The sequence below is a fragment of the Nicotiana tabacum genome, chromosome 9, assembly GCF_000715075.1.
Source record: "Nicotiana tabacum cultivar K326 chromosome 9, ASM71507v2, whole genome shotgun sequence".
In the NCBI taxonomy this organism is placed as follows: domain Eukaryota; kingdom Viridiplantae; phylum Streptophyta; class Magnoliopsida; order Solanales; family Solanaceae; genus Nicotiana; species Nicotiana tabacum.
In genome coordinates, this window is record NC_134088.1 from 93,390,944 (window position 1) to 93,402,474 (window position 11,531).

Genomic DNA, 11,531 nt, shown 5'->3' on the forward strand with positions numbered 1-11,531 from the left:
TCATCGTCTACACGGACCATACAGCCATCAGGTATTTGTTTGAAAAGAAAGATGCTAAACCAATGCTAATCCGTTGGGTTTTACTCTTGCAGAAATTTGACTTAGAGATCCTAGACCATAAAGGAACAGAGAATCAAGTGGCTGATCATTTATCCAAGTTAGAAACTCGGAATCATATAGCTGAGAGAGATGTCATCAAGGAAACATTCCCGGATGAGCAATTGTTGGCCATTACTGTTGGGGAGGTACCATGGTATGCAGATTTTGTGAACTATTTGGCAAGTGGAGAGATGCCGCCTAATCTTGAACCTTATGCTAAAAAGAAGTTCTTGCGAGATGTGAGGTCATATGTGTGGGATGAGCCATTCCTGTTCAAATCGTGTATTGATCAGCTAATGAGAAGATGTGTGCCCGAATTTGAAATAAATGCTATCTTACATGAATGCCATGCAACGCCTTATGGTGGTCATCATGCGGATGACAAAACAGTAGCTAAGTTATTGCAATTGAGTTTCTATTGGCCTAGGGTGTTTAAAGACGCCCATGAGTTCGTGAGGAGATATGATAGGTGCCAGAGAATAGGAACAATTACGAAAAGGCATGAGATGCCATTGCGCAGTATTATAGAGGTTGAAATTTTTGATGTCTGGGGAATTGATTTTATGGGCCTGTTTCCCTCGTCCAGTGGGTGTAAGTACATTTTGGTGACCGTTGACTATGTGTCGAAGTGGGTGGAGGCCATTGCTCTTCCTACCAATGATGCCAAGGTTGTGGTCAACTTTGTGAAAAAGCATATCTTTACAAGGTTCGGCACTCTGAGAATGATGATAAGTGATGGGGGCACCCATTTCTGTAACAAGCTCTTGGACAATGTCTTAGCGCAATATGGGGTCAAACATAAAGTTGCAACCGCTTACCACCCTCAGACTAGTGGGCAAGTGAAAGTTTCAAATAGAGAGATAAAGCAGATCTTGGAGAAGACGGTTGGTGCAAGTAGGAAAGATTGGGCTACAAAGCTTGATGATGCTCTATAGGCATACCGGACCAGTGAGAATTCCTCTAGATAATTAGTAGAGGTATGTTAGAAAAATGTTAACTTTTTATTTTAACTTTAGCTTCTTGTTTTTGTTTTCTTAGTTGTGTAGTAAATTAGAAGCTCCTGGACAGTTTTCTTGAGGGATTTAAGTTGAAAGAAAAGATAAAAAGATTTTCTTTTGCTAGGTAGTGTAATAATTTCTCCTTGGTTTTTCTTAGTGCCGCGATTCTTTTCCAAGGGTTTTGTTTGAACCGGGTGCAGTTAATTTTATTTTTTTTAGGAGTTGGAGCCACTGTGAGATAAATTGAATTGAAGCAATATCTCTTGACTTTGTTATGCCTTGAGAATAGTGAGTACTTTGGTTGTGACGCTTAGGCTCAGTTTTTGACTCTTGTATAAGTACCTTAAATCATATGATCTTAAATTTGCTTCACTGCTTTGACTAAAGTCTCTTGATGAATCAAATCCTGAGTGAGTTATGTGCCATGTTTGTGTGAGGTTTGTGTGTTATTCTATGCATTGCATTTGATGTCTAGAACTTACCTCGTGTGTTTGCAAAGCGAAATAGTAATTTTGTTTAGTCTTGGAAGTGATATATGCGTTTATTTATATATATATATATACACCCCGCCTAATTATTATGTATCGTAGTTAACCCATTTGAGCCTGTAATCATATTTTTTTGGCAACCATGTTACAAGCTTTACCCATTTGTTTGAATTAATCGTCTATTTGAACCTTTCCATGAGCACTTGAATTATTATGAACTTTATAGAAGTTAAAGAGTGGGGTGGATGGTTTGGCTTTTGAGTGGAACTAATGAAATAAGGAGAAAGGTGCACTGTTTTAAAAAATAAAAGCCACTTGAAGTGAAAAGAAAAAGAAAAAAATAGTTGTATTGTTGTGAAAAATATTCCTTAATAGTGGTGACTCTTGATGCAATTGTAAAAAAGTATAGAGTTAATATACATTGATGTGAAGGTGGAGTTATGGTTTGACATAAGTATGGGGTTAAATGTTAAAGTGTATGTATTAAAGTACTTAGGGAGATGTAGTCACTCTTATATCCAAATGTATCTTACCCGACCTACAGCCTACATTACAACCAATTAAAGTCCTACTTGATCCTAGACTGAATGATCTCGATTAGTAGAGTAGTACACTACGGGCAAGCCTATGGTGCATCTTTTGTAGCATACGAATGTTATTTCTGAGAGTGAGCGAATTCTTTCTATCTTGAGTTCCTAATTGTTCTTAAATTTTATTGTGTGTGGAACTAATCTCTTTTGTTGTGTGAGGGCACTTGATTCATGAAGGAAAGGTAATGTCATTGAGCTCTATGATAGAGTAAGTGAGTGAGTTGTGAATAATGCATGCTACTTGTGAGTCAAATCATGAAGTGAAGATGTTACACCCTTGTGTGTAGTCTATTTTAAAGATTCTTGGTGTGACGAGTTATGAGAATTGTTTAAAAAGGTCATGTCTATATAAAGTGTAGTTTTATTGCTCAAGGACAAGCAACGTTTAAGTGTGGGGTAGTGATGTTTGGCTATAACTCAGTATTTTTAGTGCGTTACTTACCTTATATTTTAGGTGCTTTAATGCTAAACTATACTATATTTGTGCTTAATTGAATTTATTTTATGTATAGGTACGTCGAAGACGAAATTGAGAGCAAAGTAAAGATTTTATGTGTATTTTATACACTACAAGAATGGCTCGTAATTATTTGATAATGAAGAATATTATAATGTCATGATTTGATGATTGAAAACGTAATGATGGGTTGATGATTAAAATAAGAAAAGAGAATTAAGAATTGGAAAGCAAAGGAAAAGAATTGCAAAAGTTAGGCAGCATCAAAAGTTGAAAAGGGAATAGATTTGAGGAACGTTAAATGGAAAAGTAACGAAGTAGCTTTCAGGCGACGCGAGCCATTCTGCTTGCGAGACAGCTGGCGAGGCAAGCCTTGTGGCTCGCTATAGAGCTGGCGAGGCAAGGCCTGAGGCGAGGTGGAGCGCGTTATAGAGGTCGCGAGGCACGGTCTATAGCGAGGGTGTTCCGGATTTTTAAAGCTTATTTTGTCTCCTATTTGGTTTTGGACTTGGTTATTTCGTTTGGGTCTTTTTCCTACACCTATAAATATTCATTAAATACTATTTTTAGAGAGGAGACCGACTTTAAACGAAAGGAGAGCACGGAGCCGCCGTGGAGGCCGGAATTCAACAAATTCCATCTTTCTTCCATCAAACTTAGTAATATTTATTTTTTCTTGATGATTTGTTATTTTGCTACCATATCTATGTGGAGCTAAACTTCATATTCTAGGGTTGTGGTTGTCATGAATATTGAAGTTTATTAATTATATTACCGTTAATTCGAGTTATCATCTTTGATTGTTTCTCTAATTCTGTGCATAATTGCTTAATTTTTTGACCAGCAGTTGAGTTCTATTTACTATCTATGCTATGCTTGGGAAAGCCGTGCTTAGATTAGAGTAGAATTGGAGAGAGCTTGTTTCTGAACCCGTGGCTCGGGGAAAGATTTCGCGGTTAGGATAGAAATATACCTAACAGTCTTGCTTAGTTGAATACCGTATTATATTCATTCATGATAGACTCAAGACCATAGGAATATAGGGTTGATATATTATAAATAAACAGATAGTATTGTGGGAACATGCTATTTATATAAACGATCTGGTCAAGTAGCAATCATATATAATTTGGATTAACTGATGTAATTACGAACTCAATAGGATTGATAAACGGACCACAACCCTAGAATCTATATCTCACTTAGTTATGTGTTTAATTTCCACAATAGTAGATTAATGAAAAATATCACTCTTAAATATCTTGGACAATTAATTGATTTTAGTTTGCTTAGTTAACGATCAATCTAAGTCTCTGTGGGTTCGACATCCGACTTTCGAGTCACTTTATTACTTGACGGCCACGAATACTTGCATGTACTTGGGGAACCAACAAGTTTTTGGCGCCGTTGTCGGGGACTTAGTTATTAATTATTTATCTAAGTTAAGCTTTTAATTGATTTCTATTCAAGTTTTTAATTTTTTTATATAGTTATTTTTCTAGATTAGACTTTTACTTTTATCTTTATAGGTTTTGTTTATTTTTTTTTTCTTTTGTCTCTTTTATAATATTGTTTTAGAGCATGAATTACACATTCAATATTTACTTTGCTCCAATTTCATCTCTAATGTACCTACACATAAAATAAACTCAATTAAGCACAAATATAGTATAGTTTAGCATTAAAGCACCTAAAATGTAAGGTAAGTAATGACTATTTATAGGTGTAGGTAAAAGATCCAAACGAAATAACCAAGTCCAAAATCAAATAGGAGACAAAATAGGCTTTAAAAATACGAAACATCCTCGCTACTGACCATGCATCGCGATCTCTATAGCGCGCTCCACCTCGCCTCATGCCTTGCCTCGCCAGCTGTCTCGCGAGCAGAATGGCTCGCGTGGCCTAGAAGCTGCTTCGTTACTTTTCCATTTAACTTTCCTCAATCTATTCCTTTTTCAATTTTTGATGCTGCCCAACTTTTGCAATTCTTTTGCTTTGCTTTCCAATTCTTAATTCTCTTTTCTTATTTTAATCATCAACCCATCATTATGTCTTCAATCATCAAATCAGAATTACACTATCTGTGCTTTGATATCAGTAGTTGGGAAACATGTCAGGTTAATAGAAGGGAAAACTATTTGAAAGAGAAAAGCAATAAATTGTACAAGCTAAGACAAGGGAAGATTTACGTGGTTCGGTAATTTTTGCCTACTTCACGGCCACACAAAGAATAGTTTTTATTAATTGAAGAGAGAGACGAAGTTGAGGGATGATTTGCAAATGAAAATGCATACCCTTTTATAGGCATTTGAATGCCCTGCCGACGTAAGCACTTACATCGTACGAATGCCGATATAAGCGCATACATCATAAGTTCATCTCTTTTTGATTTTTCTTTCTTTTATTTTGTCTACTTTTCTTTCCTTGACATACAACAACAGGTTTGTTACTATCAGAACATTGTGACATTTAGCTTAATTCATCACAGTGAATAGCCGTGTCGTACGCCTAGCTCTGGCTCCGGATCCGGCTCTGGCTCTGGCTCACTTCCAAATCCACCAAGTTATACAACTTGCAGTGCTGCAAAAGAAAAAAATGCAAGGTAAGGAAAAGAAAATGGATTTGCACAGGGAAGAAGAAATATATGAATCTATAAAAAAGTATACGAAGCTTCAAGCTTGGCTAGTTTTCTTTTGGAAGCTAAGTCCTTGCTGAGACTCTTTTGAAGTCAAAACGACTCTGCACTGGAATGTCTTCTCAAGGAAGATTGCAATTCTACGTGATCGAGCCTACGACACCACATGCAACTTCAGCTTTGAAGAATCTCTTCCTTCACCACCGTACGTACAACTTCCATTGTGCAGACAGGTTTTGCCGTCACTAGGCAGTGGCGCAACGTCTAGAGTGATCACTATAATCAGCAGTACGGTAGCAACAACCAAAGCCAGTCAACATATATATATATAGGAAACTCTTCTGTATAAAACATGGTGAAAACATTCACTCTTCGGACAACTTACTATGAAAGTAAGAGGATGGAATAGAAGAGGGATAAAGAAGTTTACCTCGTAAAGGTCTTTTGAAATCATACAGAGATTTGGCCGCAATAAATAAAATTGAAGCATAAAGTGTAAATTAAATTTTACATGAAATGTTCAACGTGCTTCCAATACGAAATGGAGTCAAGCTAGAGTCTTTTCACATGATTATTGGCTCTACAGGTACTTCAAATCTCGTTTTTACAGCTGATTAAGCCTACACTTCAACAAGCTTTGAAGCAGGGGCATATGTATACCTACAAAATTTATTGGGTCTAATTCATACAAAATTTGGATTAAATTCAATTAGGTTAAATAATTAATTTGGACTTTATAAATTAAAATAGTTTATTTTATTATTTTTAAACCCAAGGTCCATTCATTTTAAGGCCCAGACTCATACCATGTGTCAAGTGACATGGCATGTCCAGTCAAACTCCGAGCCAACAAGATGAGGCCACGTGTTAAAAGATATGGCAATCCTAGACCAAAATAGTGACCAATCAAGAGTTGTCAAGTGTCTAAAATGACATGTCTTGACCAATCACAAGCAAGCTTATGACATAACTTATGTGATAAGTTTGATGACTCACATGAGCCAATCAGAATCAAGCAAGAGAGTTTATATGTAGTTGGACTGTCCATCTTCTACAACTATAAATAGAGGGGTTACATAACTCTCCAAGGACATTCAGAGTTGGAGAAGAGCATTCCGCAATTGGTGAAGGCATCCACAAACAGAGAGATCAATCATCAAGTGCATAGTTCTTCAACAAAGGAGTGATCAACGGAGTTTTTCCCGCAGAACAACCCAAAGCAAGTGTTACTCAACGTTCTTGGCAATTAAATACATCGCAAGGAGGTCTGCATCGTCCTACATTCGAGAAAGACGCTTCTCAAGCCCTCAAATCACGAAAAATTTCAGAGAGAAGAATCAAGGGATACATAGAATTGTACTCACAAATATTCATCAATAAAATCTCTTTTTTTTCTTCATATTATTTTTGTTGCAGTTTATTTTCAGCACTACGAAAATTTGTTGCGAACAAGTAATAAGTAATAATTAATGACAATAACATCTATATGCTGGTTGAAACAAGTTACTATATAGAGTAAAAATTGAGATAGAAGATGATTTATACCCATAAATGGGGCAAGTCATTTTCTCCATTCTGAAGGACAAAAAATAAAATTTGAAAAAATCAAACACTGCAAAATAAACAAAAATAACGTTTTTCTTTTTGGGAAAATACTTTCTATCTTCGCCTTTTAATATGATGATATTGTTAAACACGTAACTACTTGGGAGGATGTACTGCTTGGTTTGAAGAAAGCAATTTTTACATTTCTATACACTATTTCAAACTTTATTACTCTTCCTATTCAAATTTAATCTAATTACATAATATATATAAAATTACCAATTATGTACATTTTTAGATATTTAATAATAATAATTAAATCCTAAAATCACTCTAACGTCTATATCCCACTCTCTCACGCTCCTCTCTCCACACACTCCTATTAAAGAAGACGTTAGAATGTTTTTTTAAATTGGACTAGTCAAAAAAAAAAAAAAATTTTACAGCTACTCTGTTAATTTGATCCTTGGGCTAGGCAGCACATGGAATGGTTTCATTAGTGGAAATTTTGGTACCATCATCTTTTGATTCATTTGTAAAGCTTGAAATGTTTAGCTTGTCCGCTGTGACGATCCCTGGAGGGATATTATCATGGAATTTTACATTCCTATACACTCTTCTTCAAAAATCCCTTTACATTTTTTTATTCTTCTTCAAAAATCAATCTCCAGTTTTATAGATTTAAGCTCTAAATACTCCACCACACACCTCCATTAACGCATGTTGCTTGCTTAACTTTCAATGAAAAAGAAAACACTTTCGAAGATCAGCCCTAATTCCAGTAAAAGAGCAGCAATTCCACCATTGACAGTCATTAAAAAGCTTTGAAGTTTTGAATACGAATTTGAGTTTTCAAAAACTATTATTTGTTTAGATTGGATATTGTTGCAAATAATTGGGAATATTGTTTTGAGTTTATATCTCAATTTTGAGGGTATTTTGGCGAAGATTAGACTTGATTTTGGCTAAATTTCAGATTGAAACTCGAAGAAGAAGAAGAAGAAGAAGAAGAAGAAGAAGAAGACAAGACATACATTATACTTACGAAATTGTAGTAAAGTTGTAGAAAAATTATAAAAAAATTATATTATGTTGTTTATATATATTTTTATTTAAATATTGTATGAAAGCTGAACAATATTGTATAAAAATTATATTTAAGTTGTATGATATTGAAGTTGTATATAACTAGGTAGAAATAATGTATGAAAGTTGTAGATAAATTGTATAATATATAATTAGTTGTATGAAATTTGTTTTTACTATGTATAAATCAGATACAAAATATACAAAAGACATATTGTATAAAATTTATATTTAAAATGTATGATATTGTAGTTGTATATAACTGGGTAGAAATAATATATAAAAGTGTAGATAAGTTGTATAATATATAATTAGTTGTATGAAAATTATTTTTACTATGTATAAATCAGATACAAAATATACAAAAGACATATTGGATAAAATTTGTATAAAACTTATATTTAAGTTGTATAATATTGTAGTTGTATATAAGTGGGTAGAAATAATGTAGATAAGTTATATACTATGTAATTTATTTTTAATTTGTATTTTGTTGCAGATATATTAAATTTATACAAAATGTATTTTTAATTTGTATGTTGTACCATGCCGTTATATATTAACCACCATTGATCTAATCGAAGCCCTCATGTAATAATCATGCTACTACAGTTCAGAGTACATATCAATGTATGTTATTGAAATTTCTAGGTCTATTGGGAATTTTGCAATATGGGCAACCAGAATCTTTGAAATATTTTTTATTATCTAAAATTATACTTGTGCTTTTAACAATTCATTATACTCCATGTTTTTTCTGGTACAATTCTTTACACTCCATGTAATAGATCCGTCATTCTTTAGTGATCAAAGAAATAATTTAATTTCGGCGTGCTATTGACGAAATACAACGAAAGCCAGCCACCACAAATTTCTTGGCTACAGAAATTCCCTCTTTACAAGAATACGGAAAATAGGAGGGGGGAAGTGTGTGTGTCTGTGAGAGAGAGGAGATCCCCATACTCTCCCTCGGTCTCTCCGTCCTAGTTTCTATTTTTCCATTTTGTATCTTCCAATTCATTGAACTTAGTTTGATACTCTGTTTCCATCTTCCATACTTGTAAAGCTGTCCAAGTTAATTGGAAGAGAGAATTTGGGCGGTGTTCTTTAGCAATCTCTTCTCTAAGAGAAATGTCTCCTCTTAGAGAATTAACAAATACAGAAAACAGATTGATTGAAAAGGCAAAGGTGAAAAAGAGAGCCTTTGGATAATCAACTCATATCTCCTCATCAAATGCAAAGTTCCTTTTTTTTCTTATAGTTATTACTGGGGAAGATGTGCAGTCACAATACAAAGACAACAAATTGATCAAAAAAGCAAATTACGCTGCAAAATTTAGAGTCGGGAAGATGCAACTGAGTAGGCGGCAAAAAAAGGAAAAGATGAGAGAAGAGAAAAAAGGAAAAGGGTGTAACTAAATACCTTGATTGAAGGCACAAATAATGGATTGGGAGCCTTTTAAGGTGGATTGTATACATTTTATAACTAAAATGTGTTTAGATCGGGTAAATATCAAAATATGGACATTTTTTAGTATATAGGAATGAAAAAATCACTTTCAGAAATTCAATTTGAACAAGAAACCAAGAGTGAGAAATATCGATAGCAACTTCATAAAGCCCAGACCTTTTTGGGGGGAATTGCAAAGATAGCCACTTTGAGAACCCTATGCCGAAATTCTTAAAGTTTTGTAAGTCTAGCCATTTCAAAATCAACTTTAGGCTCATGAATTTAAAGTTTCTAAGAACTTCAGATACATGGGTCAATTTTTGGAAGCCCTTTTCCAGTTAACTCAACATGTGACTTTAGGAACGAAATATATTTATCCAAGTTTACACACCAGAAAGCTCACTAATCTTACCTTTAATGGTAGCCAATTTATTCGAGAGGTGTGTAGCCACCAATAAAAGATAGTCAATGGGTAATGGGTCACAGCACTCACCTCAGCGATCATAACCCTGAGACGAGCTTTATAACAATAAATAAAGTGTTAAGGAGTATGGGAAGAACTCTCAGATACTGCGCCGCATAAATAAGTCCAAGAATCTGCCCTGCCCTTTGAAGGAATTTCTCTTGACCCCTGAATATTCCTCAAAGCTCCACCCTCTAGGAGTAAGAAACCGGTCTTCATTTAATATAGCAAGAGCGTTTGCAATAAGTAGGAAACCCTCGAGAAGCTTCTCGTCCACAAACCCATATGCTGAATCATGTACTAATATCAGTATATCGTTTCATAAGATTCTGATCAATCAAAGTTCACTTCATTTTTCTTCAATACCTGAGTTAGACTAAGCGACCTCAATACCCAGAAAATACTTTAATCTGCTCAGATCCTTAGTTTGAAAGTGTTTAAATAGATGTTGCTTCAATTTAGTAATATCATCATATTCATTGCCGGTAATAACAATAACGTCAACATAGACCACCAGATAAATACAGAAACTTGAAGGAGAATGTCGAAAAAACACAAAGTGATCAGCTTCAGGTGGTTGCTCCATATAAACTTCATCCTCAAGGTCACCGTGAAGAAAAACATTCTTAATGTCCAGCTGATAGAGAGGCCAATGGCGAACAACAGCCATGACTAGAAAAAGGCGGACTCATGCTATTTTAGCCACGGGAGAAAGTATCACGATAATCGAGCCCAAATATCCGAGTATATCCTTTGGCAACAAGACGGGCCTTAAGTCAATCAACCTGGCCATCCGGACCAACATTGACTGCATAGATCCAAGGATAACCAACAGTAGATTTACCTAAAGGAAGAAAAACAAGCTCTCAAGTACCACTCGTATGTAAAGTAGACATCTCGTCAGTCATAGTCTGTCGCCATCCTGGATGAGATAATGCGTCATCTGTAGACTTAGGGATGGAAACAGAGGACAAAAAAGATATAAAAGCATAATGGGGTGATGACAGACGATGATAATTTAAACCGACATAATGAGAATTAGGATTAAATGTGGTCTGTATACCTTTCCGAAGTGCAATCGGTGTACAAGGAAGAGACAAGTCTGTAGTAGGAGCAGGGTCAGGTGCAGGTTGTGAATCAACTGGGCCTGATGCTGGACGCAGACGATGATAATAAGTCAAGAGTGGTGTACCTGTGGCTGGGGATCTAGGAGGAGCAACACTAGACTCCTCAACGATTTGTATGGGTAATACTTCTATGGCTGAAGGTGGAGGAGGAGCTATAGTAAACTCCTCAAAGGTCGATATAGGTAAGACCACAGATATATCATGGTGGTCAGAAGAGGTAAAGAAGGGCTTAAGAATAAAAAAAATATGACGCTAGCTGACATAAGGTACCTACGAAGATCATATGAGTAACAACGATATCCCTTCTAAACACGAGAATAACCAAGGAAGACACACTTGAGAGCACAAGGAACTAACTTAACTTTCCCAGGGGCTAAGTTATGAACGAAACATGTGCTCCCAAAAAATACGAGGTGGAAGAGAGTATAAGGGTAACTGAAAAAATAATACGGAATACGGAATCTGATTCTGGATGGGAGATGAAGGAATCCGATTAATCAAATAACAAGCTGTGAGAACTACATCGCCCCAAAAACGCAGCGGAACACGTGATTTAATGAGAAGTGTGCGAGCAGTCTCAATAAGGTGCCTAT